Raw genomic sequence first — 27,362 nt, 5'->3', positions numbered from 1 at the left:
AACTCATACATGACTTGTGTGGGGCCTTGACTACACTTGTCCTTCCATCCCTCATTGCTAGAGCCCCCAACACTGTTAATACATATAGTGAAAAGATGGCTAAAAACACAGTCTCTACGGCTGGACTACCTATGTCTGGATTCTAGTTCTGCCCACCCTTACTAGCTGTGTCATTGTGGACAAGTTATTTGACTTCTTGTGTCTTGGAATTCCTAATTTGAAAAAAAGTGGGATAATAATATCCACCTCATAGGGTTGCTGTGAGGACTACAGGAGATCGTATATAGAGAAAGATTTTAGATAGTGGAAATAAGCATCATGTGGTTCTTATAGGCATTATTTTCATTAGAAATCCTTTGGGAGATAGGAAAAGCCATCTGAGGTACAGCAATGAGTATATTTACTGAAAATATGCATACAGATATATAAAGGAAATAGTAAAATGCTAAAAGAATAAGTCATGTATTCAAAAATTTGCCCGTAGATAAACCTATATACAAAGAATTTAAAAGGAGATTCTTCCTTATCCTTTTTCCTCCTGAATCATATGGGACCCAGGAGACAGAATGCAGATTTTTACTGTTAATACTCATCTAATATATTTGCATTAATAGATTAGGTTAGAAGACTGGCCTGGGAACATAATCTCTATTTGCAATCTTTAATAAAAACAAAAATGGGTTCCATATCCAAGCAACGGACTTACAAAAGATCTTTTGGAAAACCACATATTCAATTAAAAATTGCCTTGTGTAAGAGTTTTTAACCGGGCCACTCATGTTATATCTAGAAACCACAAATAGCCTAATATTTTCACTAATTATTATCTTGTAATATGCTCAAAATATCAGTAGGTGCATGGGTATTGATGTGGTTAGTATATACTTGTTGGTAAGAATAAATTGGGTAAGGACCACCTTCAAATCGGATATACTTGGTATATTTCTTCCAGATGGAAGGGGTATCACCGAGATGATGAGAAAAAAGCTTATCAAAGCATTGATTCAAAGAAACAAAAAGCATATTAAAAATTATAAGAAATAAATTTATAAAAAAGAAATACATTCTACCCACAGTCCCACCAGCCTTTTCAAACCACAGTATTTATTTTTCCAAGTTCTAAGGGGCTATTGATATTAGACTGACCTGGCATTTTGGAGCAATGCTTTGAATAAGAGCTTACTTAACTCCAGGATAGAATTCAGAGTAAGTTTGATGAAAAGAATTTCATCAGAATCTGAGGTTAGCATTGGATTGAGACTAGACCTTACCAGGCTGACAAGGACAGCTTCCTTTGTGCTTCCATTTCACCTTGTAAATGTCTCTGGTAGAATAATTATTGTATTATATTTTCACAGTCTGTTGCTAAATCTGGGTTGCTACAGTGATTGTCTTTTAAAATCCCTCCATCTCAAGTGCCTAGTAAAGTGCCTGATAGATGGTAGGAATGCAATATATATTTAATGACTAAATTACTAAATGAATGAACTATCAGTTACAGAGGTAAAAGTGAGAAATGGTACCAGATTTTAGGTGTCTGAACATATTGGCTTTAAATATTATATGTCTTTGAGCTATATAGTAAAGTTTGGGATTATTTTAGCAGCAAGATATTTAGTAATTTAGCAATTTTTTTCCTGCTAACATTAATAGCATTATTAAGATTCTTGGTGCTGGTAACTAGGAATTGATATGAGGATATCATAGTGCAAATATCAACTACTAAAAATCATTATTCATTTAACTTCTTTGCTCTTTATTTCATTCAATCCCAGAATTAAGCCAGTGACGCAGAAAACAGACTTTGGAGATAATGGTTGCTGAGCTCAGACTCCATCTCTAGGACTTACTTGATGTCTCTTAGTCCTTTTATCTGTTTCCTAATTTGTTAGATGAAGTTAATAACAACTTATATATTTTCTTGATAAATTGCATTATATGTAATCTTTAGCTCTGCTCTGGCTTATAGTAAGAATTCAATTCTAGCTGTTGATGCTACTAGTATCGTTATTTAACAATAATCTATTACAGCAGTAGTAGCCTGATGCATCCCTAATATTATGCAAGCTTTTAAAATCCTTTATGCTAAAACTCCACGTGGAGATGTGAATAACTTTCATAAAATAATATGGACATTCATTATATAAATGCCAGACAAAAGATTGCCCAGATCACTAAGATATGTGATGGATATTCTTTTAAATGTTTCAGTATACAGATATGCTGCTTCTTTTTAAGATATAATTTTTTGCCACAGTTCCTTAAGGGTATGGTAGAGAAGCAAAACATTCTATCAGTGATTAAGACATAAGGCTTTGCTTGCACATGGAGGATAGAGGCTATAGGGAGAAAAAAAGTCAATTTTTGATCCAATGCAATAAAGGTCAGTGAAGGCCTCAGGTGCATTTACTGTGATGTGGGAAAGCATGAAAAAGCCTAAATTCCATGAATACTTTTGTTTCTACAAATCAACTTTACCCAAGGGTCAGCTACCATGAAAATAATCAAAGTTGGTGAAATTAGTACAGTAACTTTATATGTGATTTGAGGATGTGAAGAATTTGAGGGTAAACTGGCATCCTGTGAATTAAATTTTAGCAAAATTACATGATTCCATCAAGAATGTCCACCAGTCTCCCTTGGCCATCATTGAAATGTATCTTTATCAGAGAATAGTTCTTTTGGTTTAATGCAGTAGTTTTCAAACTGTCTTATTCAGAACTCTGTGGTTCCTCATGGATGCTGCTGGGCTGACATTGTGTGTGTTAAGAGGTATGGTAGATTTCGAGCCAGCATCACACTGGATTTTCTACAAACCCCACCCATATGTCCCTGTATGAGTCTCTATTAAAATGCAAATAGAATTAAGCTTTATAGTCTTTTAACCCTTGGGAGTGAGTTAGCTTGACAGAATGTGAAGGGTTGTGAAGTATCTGAGAGGTTCGTTGTCAGGAGGTGTGAGGTGGAAGGATGGAATGGTGGACTGAGAGATTTGCCTAAATTGACTGGGAGAGGATGGATGGAATGGGGAGACAAGTGAAGGAGATAGAAATTCCAAAGATAGGCATTTCTTCCTGATTTGTAGTTATGATAAGATCTCCTCTGGAAACAACTTTGAGAAATATTTGCAAAAGTGTTCATGAAGGTAAAATAAAATGCTCTAGAAACAGACTCCAACTATTTTTCTTAGTGGGAAATGATGAAGGCATGTCCCAGGTCAAGGGCAGTAGGTAGGGACGAAAGAATAAAAGTGATCAAGTGACATTTCACAGCATTGGGTTTGATGACTAATTGGCTGAGGGAGCAGGGTTGGAGAAAGAAATCTAGCTTGAGCAATGGGTAGATGGTGGTACTACTAGCCATGAGTGATTTTATCTTTTCTTGATATACATTGTATTAGTTTTCTTTTGCAATCTAACAAGTTACCACAAAGTCTAAAGCAACACAACACACATTTTTATCTCATAGTTTCTGTGAGTCAGGAGTCTGGGCTCAGCTTAGGTGGGTCCTCTGCTCAGGGTCACCCAAGTCTGTAACGAAAATGTTGGCTGGCCCATGTTCTTATTTGGAGGCTCAACTGGGGAAGGTCCCTGTCCAACCCCACTCAATTGGTTGACAGATTCATTGTCTTGGAGTTGTAGGACCGAGGGCCCTGGCTTATTGCTGGCTGTAACTGGTGGCCATCCTAAGCCTCTATTGACTGCCTTCTGTTCATAAAGTCTGATCACATTTCCTAAACGCTGCCCACAGATCCTTGCCATGTGGGCTTCCCTAAGAGGGCTGCTTACTTATCAAGGCAACAAGGATCAGAACAGACTGGAGAAAGTCTGCTACGAGACAGTCCTGGGTAATCATGGAAGAGACATGACATGTGATCACCTTGCCATATTCTATCAGTTAGACTCAAGTCACAAGTCTCATCCACAATCAAGGGAAGTAGATTATGCAAGGGCATGAACACCAGCGGATGAGGATCATGGGCGGCCAGCTGGAGTCTGTCCACTATACACATGGAGAAATCAAAATGAACTAAGGGGATAAAGAAAGGCAGACAAAGCATTATGGGCACAGATATTTGTATACTACTACTAACGAAACCACAAAACAGAACCTAAGAGATGGCTTTAGTGAACACTTCTGCAGTACTATGAAGGTGACTCAGAGTAGAGCTTCCTTTTTATTCTACTTGCTTAGTAATTTACACATATGTTATTATATCTGCCTGCCTGTACTTAGTTGTGTTGACAATAAATGACTGTGGTAATTAGTTCTCATTGTTTCAAGGAGTTTATTTTTAAATGAGGAACATACCTTTTGGGCTTTTGAATGGGAGATACACCTGCATCCTTCCTCGGGCAATTTCCCTTAGTGAAACCATGTCACTTGAAACAGTGACACTTCTCCATTTAAAGGAGTGTGGTTACAGATAATGTTGACAGCCTGAGATTTTAGGTCTAGAAAAAGCCTGAGGCGAATAGATTAGGTTGAAGCACTGAAAAAACACAGGCATATTATTCAGTCTGTGCCCAAGCAGGCTAATTTATTCCAAACTTGAGAAGCTTTGTTTGGATAACTTCTGAGCTTGTTCTTGACTCAGTGCATGTTTGACTGAGAAGTCGTTCCTTCTAAGTGCTCCCCAAAAATGCTGTTTAGGGGACTGATGAACTGAGATCATAAAGTGAATCCTTAAAGGAGTTTAATAGGGTCATTGTGATACCCTCTGCCAGAGGTAATGTATTTCTGCCTTCCGGTGTTTACTGTAGCCTGCAGCAACTCTGTAGGCAAAGGTTCACTTTTTACCATATGTGTAACTATGAGAATGAGCATACAACTGTTTCAAGGGATGAGGGTTGGGTTCAAAATTTCAGGAGCTTGTTCCAAGTTAACTGAACTTTTTACAAGGTTTCAAACTATTTACTTTTTTCTGTGCTTTATGCAGCAGATAATTTTTCCTTTTCTCATTCACTGAATCCATGCTGATAACTGTAACTTGGCAGCTTTTCTATCTGTGATTTTGGGCACAATCGTTATATCTTATTACAATAAAACTATGCTATTGTATAACCCTGTTTCAGTAAGAAAATGGAATTGGCATCAAAATATTAAATAATAGCCATACTTTGTATATTTCCACTAAAATAAGCAAAATAACACCATAATTGTTAGGTCGTTTCCATACATAGTAATTTAGTTTGAGCCTGCATTGATTTATTGAATGTCCATGTGCAAAGAGTGTGCAAAGGTTAATGTGATAGATTGAGCAACAGCCACATTGTGGAGTAGGACAGATCAGAGAGAGGGAGAGAGAGAAGGAAAAAGAGAGAGAAGGAGGATGAATGACCTACGTATGTTCATTCAGATGAGGAGTGAGAAGGGCTGACTCTGATGAACAGCTCTCTTTTATTCTCGGAAGATATGTTACAGAAGAGCCTCTGGTACGGTATTCACGATAGCTTCTGTTTCTTACAATTTCCACCATTTTAAAAATGGCCAAGGAATTTCACTTGACATGGTTATTCAAGTATATTATTTGAAAATTCAAACGTAACACTGAAAATTAACTTGAGGTCAATTTTGATTATAGCGAAAATGAAACGCTGCCCTTGTAGAAGGAAGTAGTGTATTCAAGAATTTAAAAAATGCTTCTGTCTCTAATACACTATCATTCGTGTTTCTCTTCTATATAAAGGTTACGCTCAGCCCTAAATATGAGCAGACATACTGTCTAGAGTATAAATATATCAGTGTTTCCCAACCAGTGGAGTTTACCCAGCTTTCACAGATTGTTTGTGGGTTACAATGTTCCCTTTTCATAACATTTTATTTTTTTATCATTGCCCAGGTGTATTTTTGTCATCTCCCCTACTATTCCTTCCCTGAATATCATCAATAATGTAAACAACTTGAAAAGTACTGTAATGGCTCACCCCTGTTAAATTGAATACTTGTTACAAGTGTGACACAGAATTTGAAATGGTAGATCTTTTAAAGATATCTCTTTCTTATATTCAGCATGAGTTCTATTGTTTTAAAATCGCATCCTCAGTGGACTATGGATGTTTAGACTCTCATATCACTGGAAATGATTATTAAAATCTCTTCTGGAATGGGGCTGGCCTTGTGGCGTAGTGGTTAAGTTCAGCATGCTCTGGTTTGGTGGCCCAGGTTCTTGGGTTCAGATCCTAGGTGTGCACCTAACCGCCTGTCAGCCATGCTGTGGAGGTGATCCACAAGTACAGTAGAGGAAGATTGGCACAGATGTTAGGTCAGGGGACTCTTCCTTAACAACAACAACAGAAATCTCCTCTGGTATTATCTAAGCCAAGGAAAGCAAAAGGGCTGAAATGAATATTTCAGCAAGCTTAACTTAGACAAAAACGTTCAATGGGTATGAAACTGCATTCAAAGGCTTGTTATTGTTTCTAGAGAGGAGTAAAGTATAGGATTAAGTCTAGAAGCTGACTATTCAGTATAGATCAAAAGCATAGTCCAAGATTAAAGGGCAAATGTTTTGCTTGCTGCTTATATATCTATGTAGTTTGAAAACAGTCCCAAGATTGTACTCTATGAAATGAAATCTTACTTGAGGACTTTTGAATATTGATACAAATTTTCCACCCAGTATTTTAGCCAAACATTTGCACTATTAGTGTTTAGGCCAATTTTGAGCTACTAAAAGCCAAAAAAATTTAGTTTTCTATTTTAATGAGCTCTTTTGCACTATAGTAATTTTAAAATGTCGGTTTAATCAATAATATGTACAGTACCGGAGCCTTTGGGCATTTAAAATGTCAGTTGTTTAATTTTGAAAAATGGATATTGCCCTTACAAAATCATCTGGTCAAGCATTTGCATTAAATTATGCTTAGCACAGAGACTTACATTGCGCTTAGAATGTCTTCATCAATTATATCAGGAAGATGTAAGGCTTGAGGATCTTTGCATGTGATATCCAATTACCAGATCTTAGGGCCTGATTAATTTTCCCAATTTCTTCTCCACACAGTACAACAAAATGGCAGCGGGAAAGAAAATTAAGCTGCTGTTAAACTGTCCAATTTATACTGCTAGAACTTTAGGTTATTGATTCTCTTTCTCTTTCCACAACCCCCTCCCTCACACTCACATCACAAACATGTACAAATAGTAAAAATTTATCATGCAGCCACACAAGACCCAAGCTGAATGAATTCTAGAATGCAAGCATGACTTTTGGTACTGACTCTGAAGGTAATAGTGCAAGTGAATGGTCACAGTAGACTTTGGGGAATGGTAAGAACGATGGTATGTGTAGACTTACACACGCACACACACACACACACAACATGTAAAAATAAGTAGCGGGGTGATTTGTTACCAAATCTGTAAGATGTCTTGGAGATCTCAGACTTGGAATATAAGCAAAGGGGAAAATACAAAATTCGCTTTAAGAATTCTAGGGAGCACCTCAAAGACAAGGGGGTCATTCTCCAAAATGACTAACACTTAGAAATAATGAAAGGTGTATGTGAAGATCAGTTATGAGAGAGACATGATATAATATGGTTCCAAAAACAGAGAAATCTAATCGATTTCAAATAAAAGCCAAATGGAAAGCCAAATCACAGATTTTTCTATTGAGTAACTCTATGTAGTGTAATCCTTATAAAAGCAGAAATTTATGGGGCTGGCCCCATCATCTATTGGTTGCATTTGTGCGCTCTGCTTCAGCAGCCCAGGCTTCACAGGTTCGGATCACAGACGCGGACCCAGTACCACTCATCAAGCAACACTATGGGGGCATCCCACGTAAAATAGAAGATTGGCACAGGTATTAGTTCAGCGACAATCTTCCTCAAGCAAAAAGAGGAAGACTGGCAACAGATGTTAGCTCAGGGCCAATCTTCCTCACACACATACAAACACATACACACAAAAGCAGAAGTTTGTTTAATAAAAACAAAAGATTCTCCTGGGAAGGACATCGATTTTTTTGTTATTGTAATGGTAATTAATAGATAAAGCTATCCACTGAACACTTAGTATTTACCAACCACTGTGCTTTGACTTTGCATAAATTAGTGCCTGTTTTATAGCATAATTCCTCATCTGAAGATGAAGATCCTTAGTCACAAAGGTTAAGCAACTTGTCAAAATTCCACAGCTGGTAGCTCTCAGAGCTGAGATTCAAATTCGAGTCTATCTGACTCTTAACAGTCATTTTCATAACCACTGTGCCTACTACTTCTGCTCCACCAGGTACCGTGGACCCTGAAATTTCACATCAGAGCTTCATGTCTTTTGATTTCTAATAGCTGCTCCACTAGTTAGGAAAACACACAAAAAAAGATTCACCTGAGAGGAGCCACACTTAGATCACTTGCATGTTCCTGTGAATTGCTTCTTGAGAGCCTTGTCTCTCTTAGACTGGAGAACTTGGGGGAACCAGAAGGGGAAAAAATAATATTTGGAAGAAAGATCTAGGTTAAAAATAATGATGCAAGAATGAAAAAGATAAAATTTTAAATACCCGGTGTAGTCTGAAACTAGCTATTTTTATTTATTCTATGCATAAAAGGGGAATAAAATAATTTAAGGGGCACAAAAATTGGTTTAAGAGTATAAAAGCCAACAAATTGAAAGAAGAGAAGCAAAAATTTAATAAATCATTATATGTATTTAAAAAGTAAGAGTACGTAATACATGTGTTTGTTTGACCTTATGTGAGAAATAGCTGCACAGAGAGGGAAAGGAGGGAGAAAAGGAAATACATTATTATTTAATGAGCATCTGCTCTGTGCTAGGCACTTCTATTCTCCCACACTGTCTCTACAGAAAGCAGAGGGGCGTTAGACATGCTTGTCACGTATCAGATGCTGAATGAGTGAATGACAAAACTTCCCTGAGACAGCTTGATTGCCATTCTGCATCAGACTTTTCATCATGGTTGTATAAATACGTTATAAACAGGATTATTTCGTGAGCGAACAATTACTGAGCCTTGGTTATATGGTAGGCACTGGGACAGGAGCACAGTAAGTTATAGTTTGTGATGACCAGGTCAATATTATGTCAATAATAATTACAATGTGATGAGGTAAGTGTAATAGAGGCGTGCATCCAATTGTTTGGGGGCATACAGGAGGAAATGAGCACATTTGTATTGCTTGGGGTGGAGGAGCTTAGAAGGCTTGACTTAAGGGTGACACTTATGGCCATCTATAAGAAAATGGCTTATGATCTTCCCACAAAAACACACTGGAAGGGCATTTTTAGTAGAAGAGGCATAGTGTAAAACCGGATGGATGTCGAGGATGTGCCCATCTAGGGATCAGTTTTTAGTTCACAGGGACCTGGTGGGCACAAAACCTGGCTAAAATTTTAGGTAGGCTCATTTGCCTTGCTTAGTGGTGATTACATGGACCCTGGAGAAGGGTTATATGACTTTAGAAAGTGCTTTCTGCCCTCGATTGAATTAATAGCAATACGGCATGGGAAGAGAACACTGACGTAATGTGAAGTATTGGTAAGGCAGTGGACAAAGTTTTGGGTACAATATTAGGAAATATGTAAATAAATGCTGTAAATACTGGAGCAAACCAAAGAGACTTTTTCAGAAGATCTGTTTTAAAACTAAGACAAGAGGCATTTGCAACCTTTGGATTAATCCTGCCTATATCCTTTGGGTTTGAATAACTATTATAACAAAGTCATTTCCAATTTCATGATTGAAAAAAGCCAAAATGTAATCATTGTTTACAAAAGAAAAAATCAGAAATAGATTGTAATATGTTAAGCTATTAGGGTGGGTTCTTTTTGTCGTTATCTCAGGATGGGGAGAGGTGGGAGTACTCAAAAATCGTTCTTTTTGTCTGTTCTCCAATTTTCATCACTCTGCCAATTAACTGAATAATTTACATCAGAGAATATGTGTTTTGCTACCCTTAATTCAAAGATATCTCACTGTAGCTTTGGCTAAAATATGAATTTCTTTTCCATCCCTGTGTTTTTAAAATAATAAACACTGATCTGCCATAGAAATAGAACCAACTTTCTATAATTAAGTTCTAATATAAAATTCTTTCTATTATTTAACTCTGTATAATTTCTTCTTATTAAATATATTCAAAATAATCTAAAAGCTTCTCAATATTCATAATTAATATTGTTCCATAAATCCTTGCCAATTATTTTAAATATATGGCAATGTATTTTGAATGACCAAAATTTTTCTAATATTTTATTAATTTCAAATTTTATTTCTGAGAACACAAAATATAGACTCGTGTCTATAGAATTATATCCATAATAGTGAAACTGTCTTATAAAACTATCTGGAAAAATGAATAATGATATAAAGAAAAGCTTCAGGAAAGTAAATTAAAACCTCCTCAAGATCCCTAAGCAATATCCTGTATTAATAAGAACTATGGAAAAAGCCTACAAGATGACCTATAAAAATTGAATCCAGACTTCGGTTATGACTCTTTCATTAGTAGATTACTTTGTAAGAAGTGAAAATTTAAAGCAAAGACTAGACATGCAAATAAGACACAGTCCAGAAAATATGGAACAGGTTTAGAAAAGGCCAGGGTGGTTGGGTTCCGTGAGCCCCATTCAACTTCTATTCAAGTCATTTCCAGAGCTGTAACGATGCCCCAGTGTTCAGGTGACTGAGCAGCATCACTGAGAGTGACTGTCTTCAGTTCACAGGCCCATTTCTTATAAAGGGTGCCCCTTTCCATATAGACATATGGCTGGTAGGGAGTAGCCCTTCCAGGAAAGTGCTGAATACAAACCTAACCACTATGCTCAAGCATTGGCAACAGTGTCCTCTGAGGGTGAAGTAAGTCAGAGAACACTCACTACAGGATCTGGAAACCTAGGTTCTGCTTCCAGCTCAGCTTGTTATCAACCAGTCACTCAGCCCCTCTGGACCTCTGCTTCCTGATATGTTCAAATATGATTTGAGGTCAGATTATTTTATGGGTCTTTCTAGACGAAAATTATTGTATGGGTGATTGAGTCATAAACTTTCTCTGAGAAGAACCTATTTCTCTCTAGTCTACACTCTATTTCCTAATTTCTACTGTAGATTTTTCTTTCTAAATTCTTCAGATACTACTTAGGCTGTACTATTATAGTTAAAGGAACACGTTTGGGGAAGATACTCTGAAGATTATACGGGGTTCTGCAGAGAGAGAATATTGTTGAACAATATTGTTCAATATAGTTTTCCATATCTTATATAAAGAACAACATCCGTGTCAGAAGACACTAGGATTTATCCATGACTCAAAATGACTCCCGAGCCCCAGTTCTTAAGTATATACACTGACACTGCTACCCTGGTATTAGAGAAGGAAACTATAGGTTAAGCACAAACACTGTCAAGAGTGTTGCCAAGATGAGTTGCTAGCTATAAGATATTAAAGGACAAAATGGATATTCCTAAGAAAGCAGAGAAAAAGCAATTCAACAGGTCTTGGTGTGCACACTTGCTTTTTATACTTTTATCCCCAAATCTTTATTTAAACAGAGACTGGAAGGGTGATGCACACTAGGTATCTAATGTCATTTTTTGCAATAGGAGTCTTACGTCTTCTTTTATGAGGAGTAGAGTAGCAGGCGTTTTCCAAAAAGCATCGGCAGGAGTCCTCATTGATTATGCCTTAGAATATTTCAAACGGCAATTCAAGGAGATCAGAACCAAAGTTAGAAGATGAATTATGTGGGAACTGGATTTTGAGATTTTTCTAGGAGTAAAGTCTAGTCCTAAAGAACTGTATTGTAGCTTTGATAATACTGAAGAGATTTTTTTTAAAACTCAGAAATGCTATATCAGAACTTTTTCCTGAGTTATCACATTTCTTGTATTCCCTAATGACCACCTGTGACAGAAATGAAAGGGGATGCAACAACCTCCCAAGAATTTTTTCAGGTGTCTTAGTCATTTCTCAAATACCTTTGAATTGAGAAATAATTGAATGGTTATAGTATTAAGAGTTTCTTTGGATGCAGTCAACGTTCCAAACAAGTGAAACAGACTGCCATATATTATCCTTCAGTCTACATTGTATAATTTTATGGATATATTATCCTTCAGTCTACATTGTATCATTTTATGGATGTCAAAGACCCTCCTGTCCAAAACTGGCTGATCTGTATTATTTTCTGTTTTTTCAAAATTTTTTCTTCTGTTCATTTGTAGATTCATGCATTTATTTAACTGATTCATTCAATAAGTATTTGTTGAGCTCCTCATAAGCTGAGCACTGTTGAGGCACCGAATTTGTTGCGGTAAGAATATAACATGGTTCCTGCTCACCTTGAGTTTGCATGCTTATGAGAAATGCAAGATATAATCAAATAATTCCACAGATAAATATAATTTCCCTGAATAGTCATAGCTCACAGTTAGTGGGTGCTTAATGTGCCAGGCACTGTTCTGAGTGCTGATATGTATTTGCTCACTTCATACTCACAACCATCCTTTTAGGTAGATAATATCGTATCACATTTTATGTGAGGAAACCAGAGCATGGCAAGGATAAACAGCTTCTCCAGTGTTGTGCAATCTAGCAAGTGGTGCATACAGGACTCAAACTTAGTAAGTGTCGGTATAAATCTTGTGCTCAAAACCACTATAGTATTCTGAGAAATGACAGGAAGGAAAACTTGAGGAAGCCATAATAGAATATCAAAGGGGACTCTCATTTAGGATGAGGCATACATTTGAAAGTGACACTGAAGGTGAAATCTAAGGGCTAGACAAAGAGAGGGGAGAAGACTGCTCTAACAGAGGAACAGCTCATGTGAGGGCCTGGATATGGGGCTCAGCTTTCAGCACATGTGGAGGCTGGAGCATGAGGGAGAGAAGGCCAGGAAGACGGACAGGAGAAGTCAACTGAGGTCAGAAAGAGAGCGAGAGAGAAAGGAAGGAAGGAAAAGAACGAAAGAAGATCTTTAAAGTACAAAAGGAAGTCATTTATGGAGAAACATGATGCAACTGATATTTTAAGATAATTCTGGCTGGATTTTAGAGAATGGATTAGAAGGACAAGTGGAAAAACTAGTTAGGAGGCCATGAGAGTAATCCAGGAGACAGGTCACAACTTGGACAGTGGGGCGGCACTAGAGATGATAACATGTGGATGGATTCAGGATGCACCTGAGGAGGTGAGAGAGGAAGAACCCAGGAGAACAATAGGGTATTGGCTTCTGGGTTTGGATTTCTGATCTAAGGTATTACTGCCCGACATTCTCACCAGTAGGATTACTATCCTGAATTATGATATTTTCTCTCAAAATTCTCAGTGAAAGTGTACCAGTATTAACTGGAATCACATTGGATTTTTTTCATGAGAGTAGTTTATTAAATGAATGTAGCACAGAACAAGAATTTAATGAATATGTATTTAGGCAGTTATAAATGGGACACAGGTGACTAGGGCTCAGGAGACTCCATGAGAGTGTTGGATGCTGGAGTTGAAGGTGAAGAATGGGAGGTGTGAACCCAGTGAAGATGTGTGCTGAATCTGAACTAGTCTACTTGGTTAGTGTGTTTGGAGCTGGCACTTCGAGCCAGGATTTGCAGAAATGCCAATGCTCACATAAGTTTCTTATTTTGTTTGTTAATTCTCTTATACAACAAATATTTACTAGATACTGGTTTACTACCTGTTTAGTACTCTACCAGACATTGTGTATATTTGGTAAGCTGAGCAGGAATGGCCTATGCTTTCAGAAATATTTAGATCTGTTATTTTTCGTGAAAATATTTCTACCACTCTATGTGTACTTCTATGATTTGATATTTTTTGATTGTGTGGTTAAGATAGTTAAGGAACGTTTTTGTGCATACTATTATCAGAATGCCATTATTAGTGTCTTATAATCAGAGGTAGTATTGCATTGTCATTAGTAGCTCAAACTCTGGAGTCATGCCACCTTGGTGTGTGTTCGTTGCTTGGTTAGTTAATCTCTCTGTGTCTCAATTTGCCATCTTTGAATTGGGATAAAAATAATATCATTCCACTGTTGTGAAAATTTAGTGAGAAAATAGATGTAAAGTACTTAAAACAGTGCCTGGCATAAGGAAATCATTCAGTGAGCATTTTATTATTATTATTATATAAAAGGCACAAAATTGTCTTATATGTGTATGTATGTGTAGTCTGAAGATACAGATTCTTAAAAGATATATTTTAAGGGCAAATGAAGGATATGATTCACTTGCAAGAATTTGCAGCAGTAGAATTTTAACTTTTTAAAAGTTTAAAGACGATGAAAACTTTTAACTTGAGCGACCTAATAAAAAGATAACAGGATATTTGTTTCACTCTTGGGTTTTGAAAGATTAAAGCAAATAAAAATGCCATTATCGCCACCACGTACATCTCTAGGAAAGCCAAGAACAAAAGGAAATATAAGCCACCCAACAATCCAGAGTAATGTCCTCATCATTCTGTTGGGAGCCACCAAACAAAGCAGTTTAAAACTAAACGACTTAAAATAGAGAAGAATCAAAATTCTTTCTTTTATTACTGCTTTTCTCTACTGAAGAACAGGTAATGTGCCTTTTTTGATAACACAGCATTTAGGTCCTGTGAGTGCAAGATTCTCTATTGGCATTGTCTAGGGCAACGTGTTATAAGTGGAATCTCTGTTGAATTATTTTGTCAAGTAATGCTGCCATTCTTTTTTTTTTTTAACTTGGAAAAATGTTCACTTTTAATACTAAGAAGTTGTAACGAATACTGGAGTCAGAATTACTCAGTCAAAACCCTCAATATTTCTCCTATTCCCCTTCTATATTCTCTATTTGCTTGAGTAAATAGTATAGCTAATTTACCATGTTAGAATTATATGGTTTAATTCTCCATATTAGCATAGCTGTTTTGTGATATTAAAATTAAGAATTACATAGCTTTGTTATATTAGAGTTAAGATTGAATGAATGATATATTCTATTTTCTCTATCCTAATGGAAACGTAATGTTAAGTAAATTTATGTTTCCAGGAAATGTCATTAATGTAATGTATTCAATTTGCTACGAATATCATATTTTTAGTTGAGTTAGTTTTTCCTGCAAAAACACCTTGTTTAAAACATTCGATCCTATATTTTTATAAATGTGAATAAAAATTTTCTACTATAAGTCTAAAATTTAATATTAATTAGCAAAACAGACTGTATTGAATTTTAATAACCATCCTTTCAAACAAGAGCCACACAACAAACAGAAGAAAAGGAAAGCTTTAATTCATAACTTCATTTTTATTTAACAACCTCGAAAATGATAAAACACTTAAATCATCAGGTTCTGGTCAACCACACTCATTACAGTTTTCAAATTTTACTAAGCACCATTGCTTTCAATTTAGTATTTGTTCCAATGAGTCTCATGACCAAAGGCATCCATAGTTGATATTTTGGAGGCAGTGTTATATAATGGAAAGGAAAAGGACTATGATCTTAAAAAAATGTTTGTGTCACTTTCTAAGCCTCAGTTCCGTATTTGCAAAGGGACAGTCATTCCTATCTCACATGATTTTTTTTTTGGTGAAGAAGATTGGCCCTGAGCTAACATCTGTTGCCAATCTTACTCTTTTTGCTTGAGAAAGAGTGGCCCCGAACTAACATCTGTGCCCATCTTCCTCTATTTTGTGTGTGGGACACCTCCACAGCATGGCTTGATCAGTGGTGTAGGTCCACACCCGGGATTTGAACCCACAAACCTGGACTGCTAAAGTGGAGCATGCTGAGCTTTACCACTATGCCACTGGGCCAGGCCCCTCACATGACTTACTTTGTGATGAATAAACTAAATAATGTTTTTAAAGCATCATATCTAGGCACATAGTAGACAGGTTATCTCACTTCTTTCTTCTGTTCTATGGCTAAAAAGAAAAAATATATAACATGAAGAGGATTCAGATGCCATATAACAATTCAAAACATTTGGTGTTCTCAGTGTATGACAGACTCCCTCTCCACAGTGTAGGGTAGATCAGTTCTCTAAGCCAAAATCTCAGCCCTCCAATGTGTTGATGGAATTCCAAGTCAGAGACTGTAGACCACTTGCACGTTCCTTAGGTGGTGCTCTGTTATTTGCCTTAAGGGATCATCCAAGAAACTCATTGCTCAGAATTTTTCACCATGATAAACTCTGCCACATCATTTTCTCTGTGTTAATGCCCTAGACATGGTCTTGTGTGAAAGTTACAACAGTAACAAATAGATCATTTCAGAATATATATTTAAATATAGATTCTTAAATACAGTGATAGAAAATTAGGTTGCACAGAGTCCACAGACTATTGTATACTAAGCATTAATAATAGTGAATAAAAAATTTCAGTAAGTGAGGGGATTACTTTCCTTTGAGGAGAAGATGCCGCATATATTTCCTCTGAAAAAGTCTTCTCCCATTTCCCCCAATTTGAAATAAGGTATGGGAATTACTAGAAAATGTTGTGGAGAAAGAGAGAAGAATGATAAAAATGTCAACCATTTAATTTAGAGTAGAGATTTTCAAACTTTTCCTCCTAAATACTTGTAATGATAGAGATGTAAATTCATAACTAAAGGGTGTTTATACCTAGAAATATTCACAATGTAGGTATGTATTTTCTCTCTAAAATAGCATTGAAAGTCTAAGAAAACTATTTTTTTCCTTTGTTTTCAAATACTCTCTACCACCACCATAAACCTAAAAGATCAGCTTATCTTTGTTTGAATCAACTTAAAATATTGCTTATTCTTGGAGATTAATATACTCGTCCAAGGAAGTAAATAAAACAATTACTCCCTTATAAACTACACTTGCATACCTCTAACCTTGAAGTTAAAGTCACTTCTTTGAATAGGGATTAAATCAGCCCCTATTGTATCTTAAAAATATTAGTCCCTCTAAAATTCTTGTTCCAGCATGTTCGTTGACCCTCTTTAACATTTTTTTCTCTCCTCACCACTATATCCTCCTCTTGGTAATTTGTAGACAATACACCTGCCATTTAGTCACTCACTGAGTGCTAGGGATGGTGGTAAGTGCATTGTACTTTAATCCTCACGTTAACCCGATGCTGCACTTAGAGTCCCTCTCTGATTAGCATTGCACACATATTTGGAATCAACTGTAATGTATAATCATGTCAGTATAGAAAGACAACAGAAAGAAGAGAGGCAATATCATGCAGTGAAAAGGATACTGACTTGGAAGCCAGAAGTTCTAAAATATTGTTTTATTCCTTTCAGTAATTAATCATATGATCTTGGAAAAAAGTACTTAATTTTTGTAGACCTAGGGTAAAAAATTGTGTGTGTGTTTTATGAACCTATTCCAGGTTGACTCTGAGGACTTTCTTGGGTACATTGCCTGCTTTAGGTGCGATTGTATTGAACGTCCTCAATGTGGAGGGCCCGGTTCCTCCAATTCGTTGTTCTGAGTCTCATCCCCAGCTCAGTTGAGTCACATCCACCAATTCTTATGAAACTGATTTTTCATACTTTCCCTCTTCTTCCTCTAAACAATTTTTGTTCTGTTACTAATATCTTTCTGCTACTTTCCAAATCGTTTTGGTGTGAAGGATCTCCCCAAGTGAAGATGAGTGAGCCCCATGATCTAGGACCACATCTGGGCCTGGCGCTTCTTCTTTCTTGTTATCATTTGGTACAGAATGTGATGACCCATTATTGTAACCATTGATCTACTTTTTAGGAATTACAGCTTTGCATTTCTTTCCTCCAATGTTCTATTAACAACCCAGGAAACTCTGAAGGAATTTCTTTTTCTTTTTATTTTGTTTTGAGGAAGATTAGCCCTGAGCTAACTACTGCCAATCCTCCTCTTTTTGCTGAGGAAAACTGGCCCTGAGCTAACATCCATGCCTGTCTTCCTCTACTTTAAACGTGGGAGGCCTACCACAGCATGGCTTTTTTGCCAAGTGGTGCCATTTCCACACCCGGGATCCAAACCAGCGAACCCCGGGCCGCCAAGAAGCGGCATGTGCAAACTTAACTGCTGTGCCACTGGGCTGGCCCCAAGAATTTCTACTTAGACAATTCTACTTAGAAAACTCCCACCAAAAGAAACACCCCACAGACACATGTACTTTAATGGGTTTTTATCAACACATTTCTCTCACCTTCTTTCGCCACTACCTTAGCTGTTCCCAACTTTTTTTCTCATTTAGCAAAATAGTCTCTCTCTAATCCTATATATCTAGTGGGTTCTTTTGCATTCATACTGTTTACTTTACCATCATAGCTTATTTTTCATCTCCTTCAAACGATATTTGGTCTTAATTAATTTGGTCTTAATTTTCTGAAATTCCAGAGTGAGAGTTGGAGATAAATAACTTCCTTAAAGATGTCATAAATCTAATATAAATGTGATCATAAACGAAAGGACTTGCGAGGTTCCAGGATCATCTCCCCACCCCTCTGGAATGCTGAAATGCAAGTTTCGAGTAATTAGATAATGGATTTTGTTTGGTAATTTTCACATGCCATGTACATTTTTAATTATTCAGTAAATATGTTAGACATTCAAAAAGCATTTTAAACAAATCAAAGATATAGAACTTAAAACTTATAATTAGTTGGAAACAGCACTTTCTTTTATGGAACATGCAACTTCCAATGTAGGATTTTTATGCTGAGATATCCAATGTAGGATTTTTATGCTGAGATATACAATATGTGAGACAATGGCAGCTCTCTGCAAAGTGTGACAATATATATCTTGTTGATTGGATGAGGTAGGCACATGAAAGTACCTGTCACTACTTGTCCCAGTAAGCCTTCAAAGAAAGTCTAGGATTGTTTATGTAGATTATCAGTAACAAAATGAGAGCAAGGCAAGCAATTGTGAACACAGAGTTAGAAGATGATGAGGCACTGGATTAGTTGATATGTTTGCCCAAAAGCAGGATAGTCCAGAAATTTATAAAATGCTAGGCAGCCATTCCTGGTATTTCAGTATCTTTCTCCCTAATGTCCCACTATTCTGAACTTTAGAATACTCCCTTTCTTGCCAAAAGTGGTTAATGCTTCCTTTCAAAGTTTGTTTCTTCCTCATGTAAATGTAGCATCCGATGTCTTTCTAGACTCTAATGAGACATGTTATTTGCTATGCAGAATTTATTTGGCTGGAAAGCATCTTTTCTTCAAAATGAGTTCTAATACTCAAGAATAGACAAAAGAGACAAGCACATAGTGAGGCTACTAGTATATACACCTACATATAAATATATATATACATGTGTGGCTTTTAGAAACATTAAGTTGTAATGTAATTTGTATGAATTCAGTCCTTAAAGTATAACTCCATGTGATTCCTCTTGCAATAGAATTAGAAGATGCCCATTTACTTGTGTTCTAACCCGCTACATGTACCTTCACAAAGTTATACTTCTTGGTTAGGAGCACCATTTCCCTACCAATTCTGTTTCTACTCTGACCTTTTTTGCCACCTAAGGGATTAGAGATTTTCAGAAAGGGGTGGGGGTGGGGGAGAGATGTCCGTGGTGCTGGCTCATTGAGATTTCTACCTGAATTTAACAGTATGTGCTTGAGGCTTGGAGTGAGGGAGATGTAAGAGAGGAATGCAAGAGTTCCCATTCTACCTACGGGAAACAGAGAAGTAACAATGGGCAGTGGTGAAGTCCCTATATATCTTGCCTATCACTTTATTTCTCTTTTAGCAAGTATATGGGAAAAAATAATGACTCAAAAATTTTCTTCCATAGATAATTGAAACATGTTGTGAAAGTTTGTTATTTAATTTTTTTTTACTATATATGGTGTATATTATCTAAGTTGCATATCAATTTATCAAATGGATGACTATCATTTCCCACATTTATGAATCTTCTCCAGGAATATGATGGGACAGAAACTGAAAATACTTGCTACAATTTAGTAAAGAAGTCAATAGTAAAATCTAAACAAGGAGCCAAAACCCCCTACTATTTATAACCTGGTGTTATGACTAGAAAAATGTTTGTGTTGGTAATATGTGTACTATAAGAAGAAACCATTTCAATTACAAATGCTTTCGTTTTTATAGTACAACAGCCTTTCCCAGTAAAATGACATGCAATTGAGTGGTTTTATTTTTGGTAGTGTTTCATTATCCAGAGTCTCTTTTAGTGCCTTGGAAGTCCCAGACAGACATAACTTTCATTGCTATATTGAGCATTTAGCAAAAACTATGCTATATTGTGCATTTAACAGCAATATATAAGGAGGTACTTTTTAAATGGCAATGTGGAGCGATAATAAACATTTCATAGCTAATCAGCATCATTTTACAGAAACATAGATTGCTCTAAATGTTCTCTTTCACCTTCCTTTTATTTATAGGAATTGAAGAGTGCCACTGGAAAGCTGCATCATGAGCCACTTGAGCTTCTAAAGTGTCCAGTGGATTTTTAATCATATGAGGTAAATACTGAAGTTATTTTAATTATATTTTCAGGATAAGATGAAATACCATTTTGTGTCTTCAGATTTATCTTCTTTCTACCAAGCAGGACATTAATTTTCTTTTATTTAATCATATATTTAATTAAGTAGTTTCTCTGGTTTGTTACCCCCAAAGTGGCTGGTGAAAGTTACCAGCATATTGACAATCCACTGCTGGACTTAGACATGTTTCTCTGTAAAACTATCATACATGTTACATGCGATGTGTTTTGACAGTCTTCACACTGTGTTTGTTTGCTTAAAGTAATTTTTGTTCTTTTAAACACGATGTTAGCTTGTACAAATGTTACACACAAAGTGTAATGGCTAAAGACATTTTCTTTCTCAATACTTATGACATGGGTGGTGATGTTGGAAGTATAATACTATTAATTTGAAAGGGAAGCTGAGTTACTTCTGGGCTTTTTAAAAAAGTATTCCTGGAAGGCATAACATTTGCTTACTCTGTATTTAAAAAAATTACGACTAAGAGAGTAAAAACTACCTCGTGCCCTTTCGATGGCTTATGCATGTGTGATATGGTTGACTTTCTTTTCTTAGGAAAGTCTTACTAGTTTTTCTGCCTTCTATTTCTCTGCTGGTGGTCATTTACCAAGCATCACAATAAGGTTTTTACGTTTTATTTTTTGTTTTCAGTTGTTAGAGAGTAAATTGAGACATTTGCAATCACTGCTTTCTTTTCACCACCTGAAAGTACAGAGAAAGGAACTGAGGATCCAAGCGTGCCCAGGAAGGCAAGTCTTGGCTAGTAACTGTTGAGAAAGGCCTCACTTAATGCAACTCAAGAAAGACATATAGGGCTGCGTTACCTGTGTCCTCATGAACACCAAGAAATGAAGCAAGGAACATTTTCTTCTGAAAAATGGGTTTCCTGGAAAGGGAATGTGTGTGCTTCCAGCACTGCTTCAGAGGTTTGTCAGACAAACCATAACAGCAAGGAAGCAATGACTTGTATGTACATGGTCTACCCAGGGACAAATGGTGGATATACACACACATACACACACATCAGTCTAGGATAATCTTTTGGGGTCCAGAGAAAACTGGCACTCCCTATGTACAGAATATAGATTTAAATGAAGAAAGAAGTGTATTGCAAGGAGTAATAGAGAAATTAAACAGGTCACAAAATATATGGAATTGGTCATATTTTCTAAAAAGTAAAGGCATCATTGATCAAGTTTAAATCATGAGCTGCATGATGAGGCATATGGCTCACATTTTACAAGGATCTCCATCAGGTTGGCGTGGATGAGATAATAGGAAAGACAGGACAGTTGTGTGAAGAGAATTGGAAGAAACTGCTCATTTGCTCAGCACAAAATTGTCTATATTCACAGGCTCTTCCAATCAAAAAGGACATTTAAAGGCACTTAAAATGTGATAAATTTGACATGATTTGAAGATACTGTGAGATATAATTGCCTCTTTGAATATTTCTGAGTCTACTCTTTCATAGTTCCTTTAACCCGTGTAAGTAATCCTAGTAAATTAACCTCTTTTTCCTGCTCGAATTTATGTGAAGTTCTACACTCTATCCTTGATTGTGAATCCACAGAACACTGGCTGTCTTCAGATGTACCTTGATAGTAGGCAGGAGGTGTTTTTATTTTTAGCAGCATAAAATGAAACACACACTATTAATTTATTAAATGACTAGAGGTTATTTTGAAAATTAATATTTCATTTGATTTTGATGGGATTTTTTTAAAACATCAAAGCCATATGGAATCTACCGTTTTAACAAAAGTTTAAGCATATAACATGTGCAGAATCAAAGGAGGGCTCCCGCATTCCCTAGGTTCTTGTTCTAACAATGGAGCTCATTTCCACTTCTATTTCCAGCCTCCTCTCCTCCCAACAATGGCTCCTTCTCCTTTGTCACAAAATCAAGTCTTCATCTAAAATGACAAAGGGAGATGCTAACATTGCCCCCTCCCCCAACACATACAAGTACTGAGTTATTTACCTATTTATTTTTATTGCTAATCTTTATTTCCTCAGAACCTTTGGTGTGATTTTGACAATTATTTTCTCCATCCTAAAGCCATCAGAATATTGTTTTTAAAAAATCAATATTAGCTAAGAGAGAGATAAATTGTAAATCTAGCAGAGACATTTTTATGTTGTACAAAGAATCCTAAGTTCAAGGTTTCAAGGTAAGTGTCACCAGTGTGATGATGGATGTGCAGTTAGGATGTGGATGACATTAGCATAGGCACATTGCACAGAGAAGGGGCTGTAATACAGGTCAGCACTCTGAATAGGAGAACTCTCCCAAAACTGTGAGCTGAGCCCATAGGTTCAAGAAGGGCATTGATAAACTTGAGGATAACTTCTCAGAGAAACTTGATAATGTAGGAATTTGAGGGTTTGAAAGAATTACGTATGACTTATTGAGAAGATAAGACTTGCAGGTGTTAGAGATGATGATAATTCTCTGTAAATATTTGAATTAGTGTCAGATGAAAGAGAGGTTGAACTCTATAGCTGTGACTCTGAGGAAGTCCTGGGACATTTGGGTGTAATGTGACCCAATATGGAAATATTTTTAAAATAATACTATATAGATTTAGTTTAAGTAAACAAAAACCAGACAAAAAAACTATAAAAAGTAGAATCTTTCCCAAAACAGAATGGGCTTCTGCATAAAAGGTTGAGAGTCCTGCCTCCAGAGATGGCACCTGGTGTGGTCACCTGGAAAACTGCTTCTCACCAAGGATTCATGTATCAACCGGTGTTTGAAGAGATGACAGTTTGCATCTCCTTCATTATTCTGTCATTCTTTGATGGTCTTTTGTGTGGAGAAATGTCCTTATATACATCATTATGTCACTGCATTTTACTAAGTGATACTGTTTTATACTCTGTTTTCTTAATTTAGGATGATTTTAATATAAAGAAATTTTATTTAGAAAAAGTGCTGGAATTATTCTATTTTAATTTTATTACCAACTAGGATATGGACTTGAAGTCAACTATTTACTCTGTTTTAGTTCTTCTGTAAGATAAAAAAGGGAAGCAAATGACTCCAAGATTCTTTCTAGCTCCAAAAATCTGTCAATTTCATCTATCTGGTGTCAGTTGTCGATAATGAGGCAGAATGTTTTAGCGGTCACAATCTCAGGCCCAGTGCAGCATTCCTGGGTTCCCATTCACAGCATCTATCACTCTGGCAATTTATATGAGGTCTCTGGGGCTTAGTTTACTAGTCTGTGAAAACAGGATGATAAAACTACTGCTCACGATATGATGTTGTCATTGAGGCTCATGTAATAACTAATGATGGTAAGAATGACTTAACATCAACCATGACAATCTATATGCTTTACCATTTCACTGACCTTGAATTAGAGCCCAAGAATTATTTAGTTACCTAGCAGTGCATTTTTGCAGCATAGATTAAAGTTAAATATTTTATGAGTGCTTGACTTACTTTTTATTGATTTAGGATTATGACTAGGATAAGATATTGGGCTTTCAGACTTCTCTTCATGTATTGGATAAAATCAGCATCTGTTCTGAGGCAAATCTAGATGTTGGCTATAGGTATGCCCTTTTGTTCTTCTCTGCATAGCTACAATGGTAGCCTCTTCAGGAAAGAATTCTGGTTAGGCATATCAGCTTCTGAGAAGATGCCAAAATTATGTATGTTTTTAAACTTATGGATATGTCCTTAATTAGAAACAACAAATATTTGTGGTCTGTTACTCATCATGCAGTATACACATCACAATTTTTGCCAGCCAGTAGTAATTAGCAAAGTAATTGCAAGAAGTAATATTGAGGGAGGATTGCCTGAATGATAGGAATCCTTTTCATTCATCTGTATAGTTTAAATTTTATCAATGGATTAAACAAGACTACTACAATCTTGTATTTACTCTGTAGAAGTGTTTCCACTGAACCACGGCTTGAATTGATGCAATCAACTTATAGTGATTTGTGTTACAGATGCTAGAGACCCATGCTTGCATTTATTGTAGCAATGCTATTCATGGTGTGGTTTTCCTCATCCTTTATAATGTTTCTCCATTAAGGAGACCATGGGACATACCTCCCCCCAGTCTCAACACTCCAAATAGAAGGGCTTCTCCTGGACATTTGTTTATGTTTAACTTATGATTCCACTGGATCAGGAAATAGATTTATTTGCAGTGTGTGTGGAGCACTAGGAAGCTCAGAACAAATCTTGTGCACATGTCTGGCAAGTAAACAGAGTCCAAGGGCATATATGGGAGGGAAGCATAACTCCTCTGGGATCAGTTGGATCCCATCTCTTTTATTTGGATCTAGGGTAGATTTGGTCAGGATGCCACCTCATTTTTCCTTTTCAGTGCTGATATTATGGTAGTGCTTTGAGGATTAGACAAAATAATCACTTACATATTTATGCATATTCTTACTAAATGTTAGCTATTGTCAATGTTGAAATAAGAGGTTCCCAAGAAACAGCTCTCTTTCTGCCATCTTTCTTGGCCTACCAAAACAAACATTCATGCATGTAGTCATTCAATAAGCATTTATTGAGCACTTATTATGTTAACTTATTACTCGTATGTATATGAGTAAACAATACAGATAAGATCCTTGTTGCCATTGAGCTTATGTTATAAATGGGTGGTATAGGGTATGGGGTCCATTAGCAATAAAAATATGTGAAGGGAAATATTCCGTAATAATAAGTGTTCAGTTGAAGTAAAACAAATTGAGAGTCCAAGCAGCCACTTTAAATCATGTTGTCAGGGAAGGCCTCACTGTAGAGGTGACATTTTGATCACGGACCTGGATGATAAGAAAGAGCCACCTGTGCAATATCTATAGAAAAAGCTTTCAGAGAGAAGAAAGATCTAATTCCCAAGAAGAGGAGACAATAATCTGATGGGAGAGATTCCGGGGTGCTGGGAGATAGCCATCCAATGAATGGTTGTGTGTGTAGGTGAGAGTCTGTCTTCTCTTTCTTCACTCTGAAAGGCCAAGGCCCCCGTACAGAGACGAGCTCAGTCATTTTTTTGCTAAGTAAGGGCTCACCACCATATGTGCATAAAGAGCCAATTATTATGACATCAGCCTTTGGGAAAAGAAAAGTAGCTTTATTTGTGAGATCAATCTGCAAGGAGACAGTAGGCATATGCTCTGAGATCTGTTGCCCTGATCCAGATCTTGGGGCAAAATTTATGTGATAAACAGCAGGGAGGTCTGAAGTGTGGAGATAGATGATTGGAGGTGAGGAGAAGAGAGGCAATTGATGATCTGCCCAAGTGCAGTCAAGCTTCACGGCTCTTCATAGGACGCACGTTCACGAAAGAGTGCTGTTAGCATATCTGTGGGTAGTTTTCAGCCCTTTGACATCAAAAGGGTCACTTAACGGGGATTTGAACAAGCCCATTTGGTGGGCTGGTGGTCTCAGCCAGGCTGAACTAAACAAGGAGTCATTTCTCAGTTCCTAAAAGACCACTCAGTTGCTCTGTTGATAAGATGGGGTCGGTTGAACAGGTCCAGGAGAGCCTCTGGTTACAATCTTTCTAACGAGCACAACCCTTCTTGTTATCTTTTCTCCAAATGGTAAACTGACCAAGGGCCTACTCTCTAGGCAGCTCTCTCTGATCTGTATTTTCTTTGAAGGCGTGAGTCATTGATCAGACACCTGATCAATGTAAAATCTACAATTTGAGTTTAAATTTGGAGTAAGTAGCAGGTGTCTCAGGCTTCTGACCCAGGTCCTGTTTCCAGCCCAGTTTATCACAGTTCTCCATGTTGGCATTTAGATACCACAGACTATTAATAAGAAAGTGGAACTTTGCCCTCCTTTGCCTCTGTTCCTTGCAGATTGCTCCCCTAGAAGTGACACAAAAAGCAGTGCTGTGGTCTGAGAAAGGAGCCCAATAGTCCTGGATTCTCCTAGCTACAGTCTGCTTGATTTCGAGCAGATACTCAATTTATCCCTAGCATTATTGCATCTGTTCAGTTCAAAATGTTTTCCTCACTTATTTTTATCTCACACTAAAATCAACTTAATTAATAAAAGAGGACACCATACACTCTCTCCGTATAAATACTTAATTTCTTAATTCTGTTTACGAAATATCTCCCATTACCTCTTGATGGCCTTTTTGCTCCTTATGAATGTCACAGTCATGATCATAAGTCTTAATAAGGAACTTACATGCTGAAGGCCTCTTTATGCTTACCAGTTCAGATGTAATCTCCAACTGATTCTCCCACGAGTATTGGTTCACCTTTTGTGCTTATCTGAACCCGATCCTGGTCCTCATGCATTCTGTGAGATGGTAGTTGATCATTTCTTGACTCAACAGTTATCGTCAGTATGTAACAGACAGAGGAAGGAAAGGAACTAAAATTAAAAATGACCTTTCAAAGTGTTTTATGTGTTCTTTCTCTACCCATATGCATTTTCAGTGATCGATGTTTTATTGGAAGAGGTTAAAATATTACTAGTAGATATTTTGGAGATTTGAAGGGCAGGAGCTATTTCAGTGTTTGATTTGTATCCTCTTCAAGGGCCCTCCCAATGCTTCGCTCAAAGAAAGAGTGGAACTGCATGGAATGGGCTTTGCCTGTGCTGCCTGCCCTTCCCACGAGGCGTGGGGGAGGGCTAATCAGAATACAACTACACCCCAAAATGCTTGCAGCATGGTCTGTTTGTCACCAGAGGAGAGGCTTGGAATGAATGCAAGTGCCCCCTTTTCTTTTGTGTGACAGATATAATTCCTGCCATTTATTTTTGTCCTCATCCTCCCAAGTTACAGAAGATGATAGGAAGAAACAGTAAATCTCCTGTGACCATCACACTCCTGTCCTCAATATGTGAAGCTCCATAAGTATTTTTGTACAACTATGTGAAAGCTGCATTTTCCAAGGAAAGACT

General features: G+C 36.9%; 1 protein-coding gene across 6 annotated transcripts in view; it reads left to right on the top strand.

Annotated features, from left to right (window-relative positions):
- LINGO2 (leucine rich repeat and Ig domain containing 2) overlaps positions 1–27,362 on the top strand; it is a 1,108,854-nt gene that overhangs the window by 450,139 nt on the left and 631,353 nt on the right. For all 6 annotated transcript variants that reach the window (XM_070590583.1, XM_070590581.1, XM_070590585.1 and 3 more), the window contains exon 3: positions 20,351–20,431. The gene's annotated coding sequence lies outside the window, so the exon portion shown is untranslated. The remainder of the gene's footprint in view (positions 1–20,350; positions 20,432–27,362) is intronic.

This window comes from Equus przewalskii, chromosome 22, assembly GCF_037783145.1.
Source record: "Equus przewalskii isolate Varuska chromosome 22, EquPr2, whole genome shotgun sequence".
Classification (NCBI taxonomy): domain Eukaryota; kingdom Metazoa; phylum Chordata; class Mammalia; order Perissodactyla; family Equidae; genus Equus; species Equus przewalskii.
Note: the sequence above shows the minus strand (reverse complement) of the source record. Positions and strands in the feature narration are given on the sequence as shown.